This window comes from Anas platyrhynchos, chromosome Z (genome assembly GCF_047663525.1).
Source record: "Anas platyrhynchos isolate ZD024472 breed Pekin duck chromosome Z, IASCAAS_PekinDuck_T2T, whole genome shotgun sequence".
Lineage (NCBI taxonomy): Eukaryota > Metazoa > Chordata > Aves > Anseriformes > Anatidae > Anas > Anas platyrhynchos.
In genome coordinates, this window is record NC_092621.1 from 37,699,955 (window position 1) to 37,720,988 (window position 21,034).

A 21,034-nucleotide genomic window follows, 5' to 3' on the forward strand; every position below is an offset into this window, starting at 1 on the left:
AGAGCCCAGAACTGGACACAGGACTCTAGGTGTGGCCTCACCAGTGCTGAGCGGAGGGAAAGGATCACCTCCCTTGACTTACTGGCAATATTTTGCCTAATGCAGCATGGGATATTATTGTCCTTCTTCACAGCAAGGGCACATTGCTGGCTCGTGTTCAACTTGGTGTTGTGCTAGGACTGGCTGGGATGGAGTTTACTTTCCCCACAGCAGTTCATAGAGTGCTGTGCTTTGTAGCTAGAACAGCATGGATATTGCACCCATGTTTTGTCTATTGCTGAGCTGTGCTGAAGTTCCCCAACTGGCTGGCCTCCAGCAGGTACTGGTTCCTGGAACTGTTCCTGCCTGAGTGAAGGATTTTGTATTTTTCCTCATTGAACTCCTTGAAGTTCCTGTCAGACCTCTTCTCCTGCTTGCCCATGTTCCTCTAGATGACAGCACAACCCTCAAGCACATCAGCCACTCCTCCCAATTTTGTGTCATCTGCAGACTTGCTGTGGGTGCACTCTGACCCATCATCCAGTCTGTTAATAAAGATGTTAAACAGAACTGGACCCAGTATTGACCCCTGGGGTGCACTACTGGTTCCTGGCCTCCAACTAGGCCTTGTGCCTCTGATCATCACTCTTTGGGTCCAGCCTTTCAGCCAGTTTTTAGTCCACCTCACTGTCTGCTCATCTAGCCAATACATCAACTGCTTGACTGTGAGTGCCTTGTGGAGGATTTTGGTCCTTACTGAAGTCCAGGTAGACAATATCAACTGCTCTTCCCTCTTTTACCAGGCCTGTAATTTCGTTGTGGAAGTTCAACCAGTTGGTCAAGCATTACTTCCCCTTGGTGAATCCATGCTGAGTATTCCTGATGATATCCTGAGGGATACTGTTTGTCACAGGCAGAGGCAGCCAGTCCCCAGCTGACTGTATACATCTTGCTTCTGCAGAAAATTAGTTCCAAGGACGTAGTGATCTTACAGGAATCTTTATTTATTTATTTATTTATAAACATTAGTGCAATGACCCTGCACAATATAAAGTTAGTAATAAAATTGAAAATAGAGCTAGTAAAAAGAAAGATTTTTTTTTTCCTAACACATTGTGACTTTGTGACTGCAGAATACAAGAACGATGTATGTGAATCAGAGTTGGACGTGCTTTTAAAGTTTGTTACGGGAATAATTAGCCCAGCAAGTTTGAGCCTCTTTCAGTAGATATAGCTCTGTTTCCTTGAGAAACAATAACAGAGTTCACCACTGACCAGCCAGCTTTCATTAAATATGCCACTGTTGACCTGGGATCACAAGCATCATATTGTACAGTACTGCTAAGCTTGCCAGGCATAAAATACCCTAGATGTGTGCGTGCCAAGCAAGTACATTATGTGAGAAACTCTTTACTTCAGTGAAGGTAAAGGTTTGCCTGATAGCCAAATCACATCTATCACCAGCTGATAGATGCAGTTTTCTACAGGGGACAAAATTTTTAAAAGTATGATGTTTGCATTGTTAGCATTAGGAATTTGTATTACCTATTTTTTTTCCAGTGTCTATTAGTTTTAGAATACATTCTCTGCTGCATCAAGAAATATGTTTACACTGAGATATTTACACACAAGAATTTCACCCATCACTCCAACATACTCCCACACCCTGCTGCAAATCCTACATTCATTCATAATTTCCCATTTGTTAAAATTGGTCTGTTACAAGCTTATGTACACATATATATGTTTGTATTTCTGTCTAAACAAAAAACATCTGACTCAATTCAAGACAGGAATTGAGAAATGCTATTATTACATTAGTAAATCAGAGCAGATTGAAAGAAAATCTGAATGTTCCGTGAGCTCTAAATATGACTTAGATAAAGAAAACTTCAGATTGGGTCATTTAAAGGACAATTTATGGCCTTGTTATCAAAAATAAAAGTGAGATATAAATAAAAATAAACTGTATTCCAAATATTACTTTAGTTAATAAACACTATATGATCTGAGATAAAAGGTGTCCTCAAAATGACAGGTGAAGTACAGGATTTATTGAAGTAATCTTAAACTGTAGTTGAATATGTGTTTATATAAACAAATATCCAAAATGCAATTGTTTGGCACTGTTAATAAAAATCTAGGGCCACAGAGAAGATCATATTGGATCAGATGAGTGCTTCAACTTTGACCAAGAAATGTTTCAGCTATCTCAAGTGGATTTTATGGAATGGGTATTTTTGGAACAAAATATTATAGATCACCTCATTCAGCATCTGATTTGTGACCCAAAATAATGAGTCCTTTTGTTTTGCTTTTAATACTAAAGTATCTGCAACAGCAGATGACCACTTTATTTATAAGTGCATAAAATGCACTGAATTTATGGCATAGATTGGACAACCATCCCATTCAAATCAAGTGTACAAGACAAAGTAAATGCATTACCTGGCAGAAGCACCTGAATTTCAGTTACTTATTTCAGTAAACAAAATTTCAGAAACTCAAATTCAGTAACTTTGTTCAGCGTCTTTCACTTACTGAACTGAAATGTTCAACGCTTTATGTCAGTTATATTCTGAATTTTACATTTGATAGTCCTTTTCATCCCATGTTTTCCACCTGTCCTGCAAAGTATGGGCTTACCAGACCTTGTGATGATTTGTCAGGAACATCTTAGGATGTCTCCCATTCCTGCTATATTGAGCTAAGTATGGAGTGTCTGGAAACAATAACAGTGTTTCCATGTAAGAGCACATTACTGATGTTAACAAGATGTAGTGGCACTAGTGGTGTTTCTACTGCATAATGTGTTTCTGCTGCATTGTATGGGCTGTGCACAGTAAGCTACAGATGGTATGTAAGTGCTGTGTGATGTCCAGCACACCAAGGGCCATTGCCATTTTAAATAAAAATTTGGGGAGAAAGTGTTACAATTTTGCCAGGTAACTTAGTTGATTCGTTGTTTTTAAGTGGTATAGGAGTTATTAGACAGAGTAAAACAAGCTTCCTTCTGTTTCCCCTGTATTAAAACTGATATATAGGTGGCTTTGCTACCTGTCCTCACCATGGGCAAATGGAGGTGGAGGCACAGCCCCAGTGCTTTTGGAGCACATGGTTCTGTTTCCAGCCCAAAAGGTCCACTGAGATATCTGGAAGCTATGGGGAGAGGAAGAAGGAAAAAAAAAAAAAAGAAAAAAAAAAGCTGATTTCAAAATCAGTTTTGAGAGAAGTACACTTACTAAGCTCAGGAACCTATAAGAATATGTGTTTGGGGTAAAGACTTTCTTCCTCCTAAAGAAGAAAATGTTTCAATGATAACCTTGAACCTGTAGAAAATGCATTCCACTGAGGAGGAAATAAACCATGGAAAAGGTTTATAAGCAAGTACAAGGAAAAACTTGCACTCTTAAAAGCTGCATGGCTAACATGAATGAGTTCAGCTGTTTAAGTATTAAACTGAATACTTGTGTGTGGGGATGTTTATCAAAAGAACATGAGAAAAAAAACACAGGGAGAAGTGTCTTTTTTTCCTGCTTTGCTATATTAACATAAAATGCCATTTACATGGTGCTCCTACAATCCTCCTGTGTCCTGGAGCAGCAGTCTCCCAGGCAGGCTGTGCAGTCCTGATCTGTAAGATGGAAGAGCTCCTTTCCACCCACACCATCAAAAAAATCTTCATCATTTCCACCTTTCTTCTCAGATAACTAGAGCAGTCTTTAGTGAGGACACTTGGCAGGATTTTGCATCAAGTACCTCACTTATTATCATCTTTCTACAGTGAAAAGTCACTACTTGATGTATTTCTATTACAAGACTGATTTCTTTCCCTCTTCCCATGTTGTTAATGGGTAGAATAAGAGAGTCTGGAGACAAGGAAGCAAAATAAAATACCTATGTGCCATATGGTGCTACGCGTGACCCATCTCTGAGTTTCTGATTGAGTCCTGGGAAGCTGCCTTATCTGTTTGCTGGATGGAGAGAAAGCAGGGGTTGAGAAGGAAGAGGAGAACCATTTATCTTTCATTTGAATGCATTCCGTTTCTAAGTTCAGTAACATTTGCTGTGGAAAAATTACTTTTTCTGTAATCACAGTTTTCAGGATTATATATTTTTTGTCCTCTCACTTTCTCAGAATAGAAATTCACATGAGATTTGAATGTGAGTGGATAGCTGTTCTTGCAGTGTTCTCAGCACTTCCTCATACTGCTGTTATATTGCAAAAGCAGGAAGTGTCACGTATGTACAAAGGGTGTAAAGATACAAACACAGTTCTCTGAATGCTCCCGGGTTTGTGAGAACAAAAGCATTTCTCAAGACTGTAATCATGTTGCATGTACACAATGCTTTCTCTTTCTGCTAAATGCTTAAGAAAGAAAGAGAGCAAACTGTTTATTTATCAGCTGAGAGCATTTTCCTCTGGCAACAAGCTGCAAAAGATAAGTGTTGGTATAATCATTTTTTCCAGAACTCTAACTGATGCCACTAGAAACAAACTCCTGCTCACACTTGCTAAGGAAACAGCAACTCCCTGGCCCAGAATAAAGCCCCAGGTTACACTTTTCTGGCATGTCTCTGTAGACCAGTTGGCGTCAGAAGTGCCTAAGAACTCATTAACTAGAGGATGCCTAATTCTCCTGGTGGGACAGGGCTTCATTCTGTCTACATGTGGAAACAGCACTGAGGCACACTCAAGTCTACCTCATCCCACAGACATGGCTGTGTCAGGAGCATAACACCCCTTCACCACGCCTCTGGACCAGGCTGTGCCTTGCTGGCCAGCTGGTGCTACCCGAGGATGGGCTGCTGCTTTCACATCATGACTGCCCCTCTCCCAGGGCCATGTCCACCAGCTGTCTGCCAGCCCAGGCTGTACGTGTGCTGCATGGGTTGGGCTGGGCACTAAATGCTTTCAGATTTTGCCTAGACCTTCATTTGCCTAGACCTTCATTCTATTCATCTGGCTCCAGGTTCCTGAAAGGAGCTTAATTTTTTGAAAGTATCTTCCAGAACTCCCTTCAAATCCAAAGAGGGAGAATAAACTGCTTCACCCCTTTCTGTGTAATTTTCAAGTATCAAAGTGCCTCTGTGTGCTTCTCACCCTCTTTGCCACACAGAATTATCTTTCTTTCTTTTTCTTTCTTTCTTTCTTTCTTTCTTTCTTTCTTTCTTTCTTTCTTTCTTTCTTTCTTTCTTTCTTTCTTTCTTTCTTTCTTTCTTTCTTTCTTTCTTTCTTTCTTTCTTTCTTTCTTTCTTTCTTTCTTTCTTTCTTTCTTTCTTTCTTTCTTTCTTTCTTTCTTTCTCTCTTTCTCTCTTTCTCTCTTTCTCTCTTTCTCTCTTTCTCTCTTTCTCTCTTTCTCTCTTTCTCTCTTTCTCTCTTTCTCTCTTTCTCTCTTTCTCTCTTTCTCTCTTTCTCTCTTTCTCTCTTTCTCTCTTTCTCTCTTTCTCTCTTTCTCTCTTTCTCTCTTTCTCTCTTTCTCTCTTTCTCTCTTTCTCTCTTTCTCTCTTTCTCTCTTTCTCTCTTTCTCTCTTTCTCTCTTTCTTTCTCTCTTTCTCTCTTTCTTTCTCTCTTTCTTTCTCTCTTTCTCTCTTTCTTTCTTTCTTTCTCTCTTTCTCTCTTTCTCTCTTTCTCTCTTTCTCTCTTTCTCTCTTTCTTTCTCTCTTTCTTTCTCTCTTTCTCTCTTTCTTTCTCTCTTTCTCTCTTTCTCTCTTCCTTCCTTCCTTCCTTCCTTCCTTCCTTCCTTCCTTCCTTCCTTCCTTCCTTCCTTCCTTCCTTCCTTCCTTCCTTCCTTCCTTCCTTCCTTCCTTCCTTCCTTCCTTCCTTCCTTCCTTCCTTCCTTTCTTTCTTTCTTTCTTTCTTTCTTTCTTTCTTTCTTTCTTTCTTTCTTTCTTTCTTTCTTTCTTTCTTTCTTTCTTTCTTTCTTTCTTTCTTTCTTTTTCTTTCTTTCTTTCTTTCTTTCTTCCTTTCTTTCTTTCTTTCTTTCTTTCTTTCTTTCTTTCTTTCTTTCTTTCTTTCTTTCTTTCTCTCTCTCTCTCTCTCTCTCTTTCTTTCTTTCTTTCTTTCTTTCTCTCTCTCTCTCTCTCTCTCTTTCTTTCTTTCTTTCTTTCTCTCTCTCTCTCTCTTTCTTTCTTTCTTTTTCTTTCTTCCTTTCTTCCTTTCTTCCTTTCGTCCTTTCGTCCTTTCGTCCTTTCTTTCTCCCTTTCTTCCTTTCTTTATTCCTTTTCCTTTTCTTTCCTTTTTCCCTTCCTTTCTTTCTTCTTTCATTTCTTCTTCTTTTCCTTCTTTCCTTCCTTTTTTCCTTCTTCCCTTCTTGCTTTCTTGCTTCTCTCACCTTCCTCAGTATTGACAGACATTTAAGTCAGCAAAGATAGTAAAGATTCATCTGTCCAAAGCGATTTAAGCTGAAAGTGCTTGTTGTTTGTCTTGGCTTTTTTTTTTTTTAAACACCCCTGTTCTGACATACAGTGGCATCCAACATGCTTATAAAAACAGTAGAGACATTTTACAGCTTGTCACATTTGTATCCCTTGGTATTAAGGACTGAGCAGCTCTACTTATTGAGTACTACTAGGAACTTCTTCCTCATATCTGGGATGCCTTTAATTTTTTATTTTTTTAAATGTTTGCTTTCCTTTGCTGATCAACCCACACAGATAACAATTTGTTTGCAAGCACAGTTCTAACTGAACTTTAAAAACAGGATGCACACAGCTATTTTATTTATTTATTTATTTACTTATTTATTTATTTTTTAATAGGATACAACTTTTCTTCATCACAGAAAGCTTGTATTTTTGGGTGGGACCTCTTGCCTCTGTCTCTTCTTGATTGGGTCAGGAGCCACCCCTCACCACCTGCAGGTGCAGGTAGCACCTTGTGGGACAGCTTGGCCAGAACAATTCGAATCCCCTGCAAAGCTGGGCATGTGCCATGGTAATTCATCTATGCTTTTATGCAGGTTAACTGAGAAAGGACTTGGGCTCTTCCCAGATTCAGCTTCCACATTTTTCTCAAGGGATTTATCACAAAAATTTACAGCCTTTTTAGAGGGGAGTAGATAAACATCTCCAAAGATTTAGTGCAATCATTTAACCCCTATGCAGGACTGATAATCTGTGGCCTCTCCACAGTTTCCTAACCTCTGACCCAGCATCATATCGCTTGTTGCAGTGTACAAGTGGTTGCTTTCTTTCCAGATGAGCAGATTACTAAATCGTCCTGCTTCCCATCTGCTGATTTAACCTCTAGAATTCTTGGTTCCAGAGAACCACAGCAGAAGCAGCATGGTGCTGTGCTTCTTGATTTGGGCCTGCACATGAAGCACTTTGGAGGTGTGGGTAAACAGTGTCCTCAGTGAACTGGCAGTTCTCTTGTCTGACGGACATTCAGGAAAGCTTTTTCTCACACCACCCCATTTGGCCAAGGGGTTCAGGCTTTCAGCTTGGTTTTAGGCAAGTCTGCCTGCCCCTTTGGCCTTGTTGTAACTGTCCTGGACTGCATTACAGAGCTGAAGTGTGGTGACATATTTCTCCATTGTACCTGCTCAACTGTTACTTGAACTTTCCAGCCAGTCAGGAGACAAGGATGCCTTTTCTGACTTTCTAGAAGGGCCTGAGAAAAACTGTTCCTTTGCTCAATAAAGTTTGTATTTCAGTATTGTCTCATAAAGAGTTGCATTACCCATAAACAAGGAGACACTTACTGCAGAAGACCTGTTCAATGCTTCTACTATTTCTTATGTCTATACCTCAAATTACAAAAGGTCATCTACTGTATGGGAAGGTCTGGAAGTCAGACCTTGCTTGTGGCCCCTTCTTGGCTGTAGGGGTAGCTGGGATGTACTCATGTAATTAATTAATAATTTAAATGATAAAATAAAATAAAATAAAATAAAATAAAATAAAATAAAATAAAATAAAATAAAATAAAATAAAATAAAATAAAATAAAATAAAATAAAATAAAATAAAATAAAATAATAATATGCAGAACAGTGTGATCTGCTTTCTTCTGTCGTTTCCAGACCAACAGGTATGAAACATTGTTATCTTATGCTTTACTATCAAATGTGTTGGAAGGTCTTTCAGATGGCAATCAATATATTGAATTCAGATGTTTTTTCAAAAGGATGTTATTTTGATGGCATGGGTGGTTTGCATCCTTCAAGCCAGGTTTTGTGGGTGCCTACTTCATCACACATATGTCAAAACCCCTCACCAAGTATGGATCTACTGACTTCACTAGTGAGATCACTAGAAATGAACAGGGAACTGTTAGAGGCCAGGATAAGCCATGCTGGGAGATCATGGTGTTATCCTCGTTTTTATTTCCTAGCATTCACAAGTTAAATCCTGCTGTGAAACTATTTCTAAATCTGTTTGATGACTGTGGGAAATGTATGTGCAGTTAAACTAATTGTTTTATGAGCTGTCCTGTGCAAAGTAGCACAAAACTGGCTGTTTCATCATACCAATGAGATCTTCAGCATGAGTAAAATCCTAAGAAAGCTTCTGTTCACCTGAGAAACCTTCTCAGCAACTTACTGCTGGGCTTATTATCCAAAAATAATTTTAACTGCCAGTTTTTTAAATACACTAGACTCCATTATATGACAAAATTCTTGAGTTGTTTGCCTTTTCAAAATAGGTTATGTAACTCTCTAGGCCTTCAGTGGGAAAGTAATCAGACCTTTAGGATGTGATGCAAGATTAACCAAAGAAATGTGAAGCTTCTTGTTATTATCAGTGGACTTCAGACCAGGGCTATTGCCTTGATGGTAAAACTGGTTTTCTGATCTTAAGCCTGAAACAACAAGAAGTTTCTGTGTAGTCATTGCTTTATCTTGCTATCTATTAGTAACGAACTCTTCCTCTTCTACTTTAAAACCTTGCTGACAGTGATGACTTAGATCTTCTACATGTTTGAAAACACAGATAGCCTGGTAAACCAAGATATCACTCTGACTTTCACAGATTTGAGTGCACAAGGAAGAACATGGATTTAAAATAATGTTCATGGTAGCATTTGAAGAGATTAGAAGTTTATTTGGAATATAAACACAAGTCTGTTTTTAAACAGTACAAAAACATTGGTGGGGGCATGACCGCTAAGTACAGAGGCCAAAAATAAGAGACAGAGATAATACTTTACATTAGACCAGAGCAAAACATGAACTGAGAAAATTACCCAGGAGTTAAGGACATATCTACAAACTAATCACCTCTTTAACAGGATGTACATAATATGTATGAAGAAAAAGGACATTAATTTGTAGTAAAGGAGAAATGGAAAGAAATTTGCCTTCTCAGAGAAAGAGAAGAAATATTTTCTGGCACGTTTAAATTACTGATGTAGATGAAGGCAGATCTTGAAAAGTTATTAGTTTTCTGTCCCTGGATTATGGTTGGAAGTTCCACTTCCATCTAATTTCTAATTCTCTCCCTGTCTTGTGTTTCTCTTGAAAAAACATACCTCATTATATCAATCTTAAAAGAAGCAATGAGCGAAGTATTGGGGAAGCAACTTGTGTCATAGAGCTAGCTAATGATAATAATTTTGCAGGAGTGAAGCTGGAGTCTTGAAGACTCAACTGAACATCTTTCAGATAACTGGAATTCAAGATACCATGAAACTCTGGGGAAAAACAAACAAACAAACAAAAATAAATAAACAAACAAACAAACAAACAAACAGGAAGGAGCAGGTGATGGAGGAAAGCCCTTTACTTGAAGCTCAACACTGATTTGCTTTGGAAAACTGCTTGTTTGCCTGTGCAGTCACTGTGGGGTGCTACACTTAATAGTGATGGGTTTAACCAATACAGTCACTCCACCTGCCCTGGATATGGGGGCTGTAGTGTTGTTATCTGCTGGGAAACAAACACCAAACACTATTGTCCATAATGGTGTGCTATGTTCTTTTTTTTTTTTTTTTTTTTTTTTCCCATCATTGCTAAATACAGTAGGATAATCACCTCTTTTGACTGGCTGATCATGCTATGTATAATGTGCCCCAAAATGTGGTTTGACCTCTTTGCTGCCCCTCATAATGTTACGTTAATGGTAATTGTTACTTCCCTTCTCCTCTGTGGCACACTATTGGAGGCACAGCAGTTTTTCCTTTTTTCTAAGGAAAGCAATTTTCTTTATAATATGCCTTTTCCATATTTCACAGATGCAACAAATTCTGCTAAAGTTTGAAAAGTGTAATGAAAGACGAAAAGGTAGATACAAGAGATCTAATTCTCATTTGCACTACAGCTACTACATGTTTATTGTCTGCAGGCTGGAACTTTAAAGAAAAGATAGCTAACACTAATTAATATAAAGGTGTTTTTCAGCTACTTGATTGATGTAGATTCTCGATTATAATTGATATAAATGCTACTTGTTTAGAATTATTGCTGCCAGTGCTTTCTTAAAGAAAGAGCAGCATGCTGAGATGGCCTCTACCTTCCCCAGACACCCACAGATTGCTAAACACATACAGTGAAGGGAAAAGATTTATCACTGACAAACAAGTATGGAGACAAAAAGCCAAATGTCGCTGGCATCAAGGCTGCTAACTTGATAGAAACAGGGAAGTGATGGGATTCCCTTACAATGTCGATGATCTTTGCTGTACTGAGAGCTCCTGAGAGTATAATACGACTTAATGGTGCTCTAGGAAGCCAGAGACTTACTATTCTGGCAGAAGACACCACCAAGTGCTGGAGCATAGGCACTGCATGTAGGCTTCGTTAAAGGAGAAGCAGCTGCCATGAGACATTCATGTACTACCCTTTATAGTTTTTTGTTTTGTTTTGTTTTATTTTTAATACAGATTAACTTGAAAGCCTGTAAAACGTATTTAATGTTTTCTAAAATATAATCAAAATAATTGAATAAAACAGAAATGAGTCTTCAGGGATAGAAGGACTCAACATTAATTTCAACTTTTAGGTGAGTGTGTTTCAAACTGGAGATGACCCTGGTGATGATAGTGCAGAGTGTACATGCTGGGGGCCACACAGCTTGAAAGGAGACAGACAGAAAATGGACCAGGGATCCTAGTGAACAGAATGTTGAACATGAGCCAGCAATGTCCCCTTGCTGCAGAGAAGGCCAATGGTATCTTAGACTGCATTAGGCAAGGTATTGCCAGTGCATGAAGAGAGGTGGTCTACTAAACACCAGTGAATCCATTCCTGGAGTTCTGTGTCTAGTTCTGGGCTACCCAGTACAAGGGGAGCTACTGGAGAGAGTCCAGCAAAGACCAACAAAGAAGATAAAGAACTGGAGCATCTCTCCTATACGGAAAGGCTGAGAAAGATGAGGCTGCTCAGCCTTGAGAGAAGAAGGCTCAGGTGGGATCTTCAGAATTTTGATGTGCAAAGAACAGGACTTGGGAAATACACGGATAAGCAAGAGTGGTGTAGACACAGGGACCAAACAGTTCTGTAGGTCTGAGAACAGAATAGGCTGGAATGAAAAGCAGCAACTGTTATCCTGACTTGCTCAGGAGAGTGATTTTTCTCTAAGAAGATTGTCCCTGTCTGTTTCCTTTGGGCATATTTCTTCAAAGTTGCCAGAGCCCCTGGGCAGGGATCTCAGTAAAACCTACCTATGCCAAAGAGATTTCACCTGACTCTTGCCCAGCAAGTATCTCATAGCAACAATGTTTGGTCTTTGTGATTGCAGCACATAAAAACTGTCTCCAAAGATCTACTAGTATATGATTAACAAAAGATACTATTTCTTACCCCCCTCTGATCAAACTCTCAGATGCTGAGACAGGTTACGTTCCCTGTGAGATGGCAGAAGTCATGGAAACTTTGGAAAAAGAGGCTGTGGGAAGGGCAGAGCTTGCCTAAGTAACATCTCAAGGAATATTGTTGTTTCTTAGCTGTTTTCCTCCAGTTTCAGGGTTACAGGTTCATGAAGGATTGAGGCAGCAGATGACATTCTAACCATAAGTTCAAGTGCCTAAGACTTTCTGGGACTTTTAAAATATTTTGCACTTCAAAAATCATTTTAATGTTGAAAAACTGTGATTACATGTAAATATGGAATTGATGCTGAGCTGAAATAAGACAAGTGTCAGACATACTGCCCTACTCTCTCTGCTGGCTTCATACTGAGAAGGATTGCTGTCAGGGGCTGGATGCACTCAGCAGAAGTGAAATGATTGGGTTACTGATCACAGAATCACAGAATCACAGAATCACAGAATCTCTAGGTTGGAAGAGACCTCAAGATCATCGAGTCCAACCTCTGACCTAACACTAACAGTCCCCACTAAACCATATCCCTAAGCTCTATGTCTAAACGTCTTTTGAAGACTTCCAGGGATGGTGACTCAACCACCTCCCTGGGCAGCCTGTTCCAATGTCTAACAACCCTTTCAGTAAAGAAATTCTTCCTAACATCTAACCTAAAACTCCCCTGGCGCAACTTTAGCCCATTCCCCCTCGTCCTGTCACCAGGCACGTGGGAGAACAGGCCAACCCCCATCTCGCTAGAGCCTCCTTTAATATACTTATACAGAGTGATAAGGTCACCCCTGAGCCTCCTTTTCTCTAGGCTGAACAAGCCCAGCTCCTTCAGCCGCTCCTCATAGGACTTGCTCTCCAGGCCCCTCACCAGCTTCGTCGCCCTTCTCTGGACCCGCTCAAGCACCTCGATGTCCTTCTTGTAGCGAGGGGCCCAGAACTGAACACAGTACTCGAGGTGCGGCCTCACCAGAGCCGAGTACAGGGGGACGATCACCTCCCTAGCCCTGCTGGTCACAGTGTTTCTGATACAAGCCAGGATGCCGTTGGCCTTCTTGGCCACCTGAGCACACTGCTGGCTCATATTCAGCCGACTGTCCACCATCACTCCCAGGTCCTTCTCTGCCTGGCAGCTCTCCAGCCATTCCTCTCCCAGCCTGTAGCTCTTCTTGGGGTTATTGCGCCCCAGGTGCAGGACCCGGCACTTGGCCTTGTTGAACTTCATGCAGTTGACCTCAGCCCATCGGTGCAGCCTATCCAGATCCTCCTGCAGAGCCTTCCTACCCTCAAGCAGATCGACACACGCACCTAGCTTGGTGTCATCTGCAAACTTACTGAGGGTGCACTCAATGCCCTCATCCAGATCATTGATGAAGATGTTAAAGAGGACCGGCCCCAGCACCGAGCCCTGGGGGACGCCACTAGTGACTGGCCTCCAACTGGACTTGGCTCCATTTACCACAACTCTCTGGGCCCGGCTATCCAGCCAGTTTCTAACCCAACGAAGCGTGCGCCAGTCCAAGCCAAGAGCAGCCAGTTTCTTGAGGAGAATGCTGTGGGAAACGGTGTCAAAAGCCTTGCTGAAGTCAAGGTAGACCACATCCACAGCCTTTCCCTCGTCCACCCAGCGCGTCACTTTGTCGTAGAAGGAGATCAGGTTCGTCAAGCAGGATCTGCCTTCCATAAACCCATGCTGACTGGGCCTGATCGCCTGCTTGCCCTTCAAGTGCCGCATGATGACTCCCAAGAGGATCTGCTCCATGAGCTTCCCTGGTACTGAGGTCAAACTGACCGGCCTGTAGTTCCCCGGGTCTGCCCTCCGGCCCTTCTTGTAGATGGGCGTCACGTTTGCTAGCCGCCAGTCAGCTGGGACCTCCCCCGATAGCCAGGACTGCTGATAAATGATGGATAGGGGCTTGACCAGCTCCTCTGCCAGTTCTCTCAGTACTCTTGGGTGGATCCCATCCGGCCCCATCGACTTGTGCACATCCAAGTGCCGTAGCAGGTCACCAACCAGTTCTTCGTGGATGGTGAGGGCCACATCCTGCTCCCCGTCCCCTTCCACCAGTTCTGGGTACTGGGTATCCAGAGAGCAACCGGTTTTACCACTAAAGACTGAGGCAAAGAAGGCATTGAGCACCTCCGCCTTTTCCTCATCTCTTGTAACTAAGTTTCCCCCCGCATCCAGTAAAGGATGGAGATTCTCCTTAGTCCTCCTTTTTGTGTTGATGTATTTATAAAAGCGTTTTTTGTTATCTTTAACGGCAGTAGCCAGCTTGAGCTCCAGATGAGCTTTGGCCTTCCTAATTTTGTCCCTGCACAGCCTCGCTACATCCTTATAGTCCTCCCTAGTGGCCTGCCCAATTTTCCAAAGATTATAAACCCTCTTTTTTCTCCTTAGCTCAAGCCACAATTCTCTGTTGAGCCAGGCTGGTCGTCTTCCCCGCTGGCTCATCTTTGGGCACATGGGGATAGACTGCTCCTGTGCCATTAGGATTTGCCTCTTGAATAGCACCCAGCCTTCCTGAACCCCTCTGCCCTTCAGAACCGCCTCCCATGGGACTCCACCAACCAGTGTCCTGAGCAGCCTAAAGTCAGCCCTCCGAAAGTCCAATACAGTGGTTTTACTGGTTCCCTTCCTGGCCCCGCCAAGAATAGAGAACTCCACCATTTCGTGGTCACTCTGCCCAAGACTGTTCCCGACAATCACATCCTCCACCAGTCCTTCTCTGTTTGTGAAGAGAAGGTCTAGCAGGGCACCACCCCTGGTAGGTTCACTAATCAGCTGCGTCAGGAAGCTATCTTCCACTTTCTCCAGAAACCTCCTAGACTGCTTCCTCTGGGCTGTGTTGTGCTTCCAGGATATGTCTGGGAAGTTGAAGTCCCCCACGAGTACAAGCGCTGACGATTTCGCAACTTCTGTCAGCTGCCTGTAGAACTCCTCATCCGTCTCCTCATCCTGGTTCGGCGGTCTATAGCAGACCCCGACCAGGACACTAGCCTTGTTGTCCCTGCCGATCCTAACCCAAAGGGACTCGATCTTGTCATTCCTAGCCTCGAGTTCTACAACATCGAAAGACTCTCTAATATAGAGAGCCACACCGCCACCCCTTCCATGCTGCCTGTCCCTTCTGAAGAGCCTATAGCCAGGCATCGCAGCACTCCAGTCATGAGACTGGTCCCACCACGTTTCCGTGATGGCAACCAAGTCGTAGCCTGCCCGCTGCACGATGGCTTCCAGCTCCTCCTGTTTGTTACCCATGCTGCGTGCATTGGTGTAGATGCACTTCAGCTGGGCCTTTACCTTATCCTCCGGCCTTGCCACTGCTCCCCCTGGTACAGCCCCAACAGTCCTCGCTCCAGCCCCATCCCCCTTCTTACCTAGTTTAAAGCCCTATCAATGAGCCCCGCCAGCTCCTGGCCCAGGATCCTTTTTCCCCTAAAGGATAGGGACCCGTCTACGGCCACCAGACCAGGTGCTGAGTAAACTGCCCCATGGTCGAAAAACCCAAGATTTCTGCGTAGGCACCAGCCCCGGAGCCACGTGTTTAACAGGTGGGCTTTCGTTGTCCTCTCCGTACCCCTCCCTGTCAACGTAGGGACGGACGAAAAAACTACTTGCACTCCTGCTCCGTCCACTAACCGTCCCAGTCCCCTAAAGTCTCTTTTGATAGCCTTCAGGCTTCTGTTGTCAATGTCATCAGTGCCCGCCTGGATTATCAGGAGCGGATAATAATCAGAGGGGCGCACCAGGTTGGGGAGCTTCCTGGCCACGTCCCTGACCCTGGCCCCAGGGAGGCAGCAGACTTCCCTACGGGTAGGGTCAGGCCGACAAATAGGGCCCTCTGTCCCCCTAAGGACAGAGTCTCCCACGACAATCACCCTTCTTTCTTTCTTGGTGGAGGCCGTTCTGATGCGTGGAGTCGACCTCCTCGCCCTAGGCATCCTCCTGGGAACACTTGCTACCTCTTCCTCAGTTGCTGGTCTCTCAATCTCCAGGGCCTCAAACCTGTTTTGTAAGGGCACCTGGGAAGGTGGGGCCGGAGGGGGAGGGCATCGCCTGCCACGTCGCACAGGGACCTGATTATTTTCCTTATCCTGATCATCTGTATTCCTCATGTTTCATACAGTCAACACTGTTCTGCCCTTTTCGGTCATATTCCTTATAGAATATGAAAAATACATTTTGTTTACACAGTCTAGTGAAAGGCTTTGAAGTCACTTCTAAAAAGCTTCGTCAGCTACAGAATAGGACATTCATTCAAAATGAAAGGATGAGAGAAGGATAATTCCCTAGGTGCAGTGTCTGACAAATCCTCATGGCCTCTTCCCTTTTCGCTGTTTTTCCTCTACTCACCCTGGTTCACAGCTGCTCATCAACTTTGAGCACATCTCACCTCTTGAAGTTAGCCACAGAACATGTACAGGGAAATTAGGGTCCTTTCATTGTGCCACTTAGATTAACTTTTGCTACTTTGACCCAGTTAAAAAACATGACTTGATGATTGCACTGTAGAAATTAGAAGCAAGTCTGGCATTAACCTGACTGCCTGAGAAATGAATGACTTCTTCTCTTGCCAGCATCTGTAGCAAGAGTGATGAAAGATGTTTCTGGTATGGCCTGGAAAAGCCTGCATTTTAACCACGAAGGGAAATCAAAACAATGAAGGGAATCAGGCTCTTCCTGAAACACTAACAAAGTTTCCTAAGTCCCACCTAATTTGGTATCATCCACAAACATACTGAAGGTGTGTTCAGTCCTCTTGTGGAGACCATTGATAAAAATGTTAAGCAAAACTGGCCCCACTACTGAGTCTTGGGGCATGCCACTGGTGGCTGATCACCAGCGAGGTTGAACTCCATTCACTGTGACTCTTTGAGCCTGTTTGCCCAGCCAGTTCTTCACCAGTGAGCTGTACACCTGTCCAAGCCACAAGCAGTCAGTTTCTCCAGGAGAATGTGGGAATGAGCATCAAACACTTTACTAAATCCTGGTAGGCAACAGTCTTTCCCTCATCTACTATGTGAGTCATCTGGTTGTAGAAGATCAGGTTTGTCAGGCAGGACCTGCTCGTCATGCTGGCTGCTTCTGATCACTTGATTGTGCCATGTGATGGTACTCAGGGTAATCTGCTCCATCACCCTCCCTGGTACTGAGGTCAAACTGACAGGCCTGTACTTCCCTGGATCCTCCGTGCCCTTCTTGTAGATTGGAGTCACGTTCACCAGCCTCCAGTTAACTGCGACCTCCCAGTCAACCAGGACAGCTGGTAAATTACTGCCAGTTAATTGCAGGCTCCTTCTAAAAGACTGCAGACTTTGTCTCTGCAATGCTATGCTCAAGCCTATCATTTGATTTTCTATGGTTTATTGACTATTTCACTGCTTTTTTTTTTTTTTTTTTTTTTTTTTTTGTCATTTAAATTCCAGTTTAATTTCTCTCTCACAAAGTTAGTCAAGAAACACCAAGTAGCTAAGAAACATTTGCAGATAGTGGGTTTGCCAGTCAGCACAATTTAATTAGCAAAGGAGCAGATTATTCATAAAATGAATTATTTGTTAAAGGATGTACTATCTAGAGCCTTCTTATCTGAAGGATTTGTCAGTGTTGTTATCTACAACACTGCTTATCTGACAGTTTTGGTGAAGAAGGTGTTGTATAACCTGAAGGCGTATGAACTCTCATTTGGGCGGAGTTCACAACAGCAGCCTGTCATGCTGCTGCTCTTTCCCTTCTATAGCTATAGTAATAAACCACACCTGTTCTGACCTGATCTAATTTGTAGCCTGTTATTTCTGCAACAGTATCAACACTTTTTTTTTTTTCCCCAGCATATCCAAACAGCTTTAATGACAGTGTAAAACGATGGAGCTGAAGCTCATTTTGATATTATTACCATTATTAACACACAGCATTCGTCTCTTGTCTTTATTTTGATCTTTCTATGTCATCAAGCTTTCAACTTGGAATATCATCATTCCACATTTTTTATTTTTTTTTTTTTTTGTGACATGATGAAATTTTGTCAAACTTCTCTGCAAATCGCAGTGCTTTTGTTAATTTTGATTTTTCAGTATGAGGTGCTTTTGCTGTACCTGGTCTGACTTTGTGGGATTCTTGTTTTTATAGCAGGGTTACTGGGATCAGTAAAATACTTTTCAACAAGTCAGCTATTTTTTAGCAAAATTTGTCCCCCTAGGCAATCTCTCAGTACACCACCTTCATAAAAGTACTTTCTATATTATTCCTGAGTAATTACAAAAATGCTAGGATACCTTAACTCTGGGAGTTCTATTATGTTGACCATGAATAACATACATGGACTAATATTTTCCAGTATTGTCTTAAATGGTTGCTGTTCTGCACCTGGGTGCAGGAGGAGATGACAAAGAAGAATTCTTTCAGGATGTCAGTAGGAACAGCACAAGAAAGGGCTTAATAAAATAGATGTTTTAATAAGATAATATAAAATTGGAATATAGCAAGTAAATCTTACGTCCCCTGAGGTGCAGGGCACCCCACTTTCAAGCAACTCTATGGGGAAAAAATTCTGTCCTTGGAGTGGACCCTCCTCCCTCCCATACTGTGGTGGCTTTTTATTTTTTTATTTTTATTTGTGTGTGTGTGTGTGTGTGCGCGCATGTGTATGTGTGTAACCAGAAACATTTATCTTCTTCTGACAGGTTGCAAAGTTATCTCTGTCATAACATTCACACCCACACAGCATAGGCCAGCATGGGTCACTCCAGCAGGTTTCATTAGTGTCTGCTCATGTTTTCAGCAAGACACCGAGCACATTCACCTTACTGAGCTGGCAGTGCTGTAAGACGTGCCCTGCACGTGTGTGGAAGATGTGTTGGCAGGAATATTATAAACGTCAAGTTCCTTTCTACAGTGAGTTTTCACAGAACCTGTCATGGTGGTTCAGTCATTGCTTAATGTGTGAACAGGGCTGGAAGGCCGGCCCTTGTCTTTCCAGCACACTGCTCAAGGCCTTCTGGAGAAATTGAGGTACAGCTCAAGGAAGGTAAGAAGAGAATGCTGTTAATGAATAATAACACACAAGCAGGAAAAAATATTGCTGACATTTGCTTTGCTACCTCCTTCCTCAGTCACCAGGACCACCATTTTCATCTTCTCTTTCTGATGCTGTTGCTTAGGTGCTGCACCTCTCTCCCTTGCAGCTTGAAAATTAATGAGGCCTTTTCAGTCTTCTGTGAAGAGAACAGAGGTGAGGGACCATGCAGCCTATTCCTGGACAAAAGAAAGCCTGCACTGATGACACATGACACCTGCTCTCTTTTCTTTATTTTGGTTTCTATGGTTACATGTACAGTAGAAAAATACTTTGGGACTTTTCACTAGCGACAATAGCTGTAAAAATACATTATCAGTACAGGGCAGTTCTTTTTCAGCTCTGTGAAATAGTGCCTGAGTTTTCTAACTGCAGGTATGAGCTATCAAACCGCTTTTCTTGGAACATGTTTGTGACTAAAATTCAACTGTACTTCTTGAAGAAATACCTCATAAATTTGAATACAGGTGACTAAATTCTGCTTATGTAAAATCCACCTTCCAATCTGAACTTCGTACAATTTGTATCAAAAGAAAAAATATGCATCAAGGATAAATAATGTATAGCTGGATCACAGTGACCCGTCACTTCTGAGGACTATTAACAAAACAATTGACAGGATGAGATATAAGTCACCAGTTATACTTCCAAGAAACTACTAACCATGTGGTTCTTAAGCAAATATGTACCTTATTCTTAAGATCTGTTCTATTGTGAACATTGGAAGAATGTGTGCCCAAACCTGCAGATATTGAAGAAGAAAAGATCGGAGGATGGCACCTTGTGGACATCACAAGAACATAAAGTTTTGTTCTTAAAAGTTGTATTCATAAAACAAAACAAGCTAAAATAACAAAGAAGAACAGGACACAAGTGTACATCTGCTTATATACAGATCATTACCAAAGCTACAATTCATTATTGCCTGGAAGAAGCAATATACAAACAATATAAACATATCTGCTTCACATGTTCATTTTGCTGTACATATGAAATAAACTAAAAACTTGGTGGGCCGGAGTATCACAGTGTCAACTGTTACAGTCCACCCTTGGGCTATATTCTTCACCTGGTCTTTATACCCAAGATGCCTTCATTACTAAATTCACTTGACAAAATTTTTTGTAACATTTTCTTCTCCGTGCTGTTAGACAGAACAGAATGTATGCACTACTTGTGTATTATGCCTTCCACTTTTCCCTTTATATATACTGCCACTGTTATTTTTTTGTTCAGCCGCAGTTACATAAACAATGATTCTTCAAGTGAGTCAAAGGTACTCAAACTGAAGTAATGAATTAAAATGTTATCATTAAATGCACAGTGGGGGACTGGGGTGAGTGAAAAGAAAATAGGAATATGGGTAAATTTGAGGTAGAATTGTTTTTTAAGATAATTTTGGCCTTATCCTATGAAGCAATTAGTGCCTACAGATCATATGAATGCATTCAGTGTTTTGTGTTGTGAGAGAACCAGTTTGTCAAGAGTTCCCCATCATCAGAATGAACTGTTTACAAGCTGCTTAGAATGCCATTAGATGTGAGCATAAGTACTTAGCAGATTTTTTTACACAGAAAAGCCACCTACCAGATTTTGAGCTAACTCTGGAGATGTTTTTGTAACTAGGTATATAAAACTGGCAAAACTAGCAACTGTGCTCTGCATGAATTGTGAATTCACTTCAAGGACTCTGGTGATATTTCAGAATACACGTGCACTTTTATGTTGATGTGGCTGTGTGCACTATAGCCACCTTGCTAGAAGTCCAGAACTTTAGCATACATACCACAAGCTTAGGCTGTCTGCTACATACTAAAGGGGGAATATGCACTGCCATCTGCTATTTTGAATAGAACACCAGCAAATTCAATCTATTTCACCTGGTTAAAAAAAAAAAAAAAAAAAAAAAGGCGTTACTCAACTGAGCATGTAAAAGCAGTTTAACAACAAACCTACAACATGAAGAGCACCTGGAAATGGGAAATTAGAGAAATGCTAAGTTGGCCTTCACGTTCAGAGCACGGCGGTGTGAACACAGGATGGGCATTTCTGTCTCGGTGCATTTTCCAAGAGGAAATGCCCACAGTGGAGGGTGATGCATCACAGGTGCAGAAATGGTTTGCCTTTAACAAGCAGCAACAGCTTGTCGTAATTTACCTAACTAAAATATTTGTTTCACAGATTTTCCCAGGCGTCTGCCGTACGCAGAAACAAGGCGATTTTCTAT

At 41.9% G+C, this 21,034-nt stretch overlaps 2 long non-coding RNA genes across 3 annotated transcripts; both read right to left on the reverse strand.

The window, feature by feature from the left end:
• Nucleotides 1-9,896: 9,896 nt before the first annotated feature.
• Nucleotides 9,897-18,603, reverse strand: LOC140000816 (uncharacterized). The gene is made up of 2 exons (XR_011806046.1): nt 15,812-18,603; nt 9,897-12,155 (listed from the first exon to the last, which is right to left on the reverse strand). It is a non-coding gene; the product is annotated as an uncharacterized lncRNA (long non-coding RNA).
• A 157-nt stretch (nt 18,604-18,760) lies between these two features.
• Nucleotides 18,761-21,024, reverse strand: LOC140000814 (uncharacterized). 2 transcript variants are annotated; one of them, XR_011806044.1, is made up of 4 exons: nt 20,778-21,024; nt 20,594-20,687; nt 19,497-19,549; nt 18,761-18,946 (listed from the first exon to the last, which is right to left on the reverse strand). It is a non-coding gene; the product is annotated as an uncharacterized lncRNA (long non-coding RNA). The 2 variants fall into 2 exon arrangements; XR_011806043.1 differs by lacking the exon at nt 19,497-19,549 and having other exon boundaries at nt 20,778-20,913.
• Nucleotides 21,025-21,034: the final 10 nt, after the last annotated feature.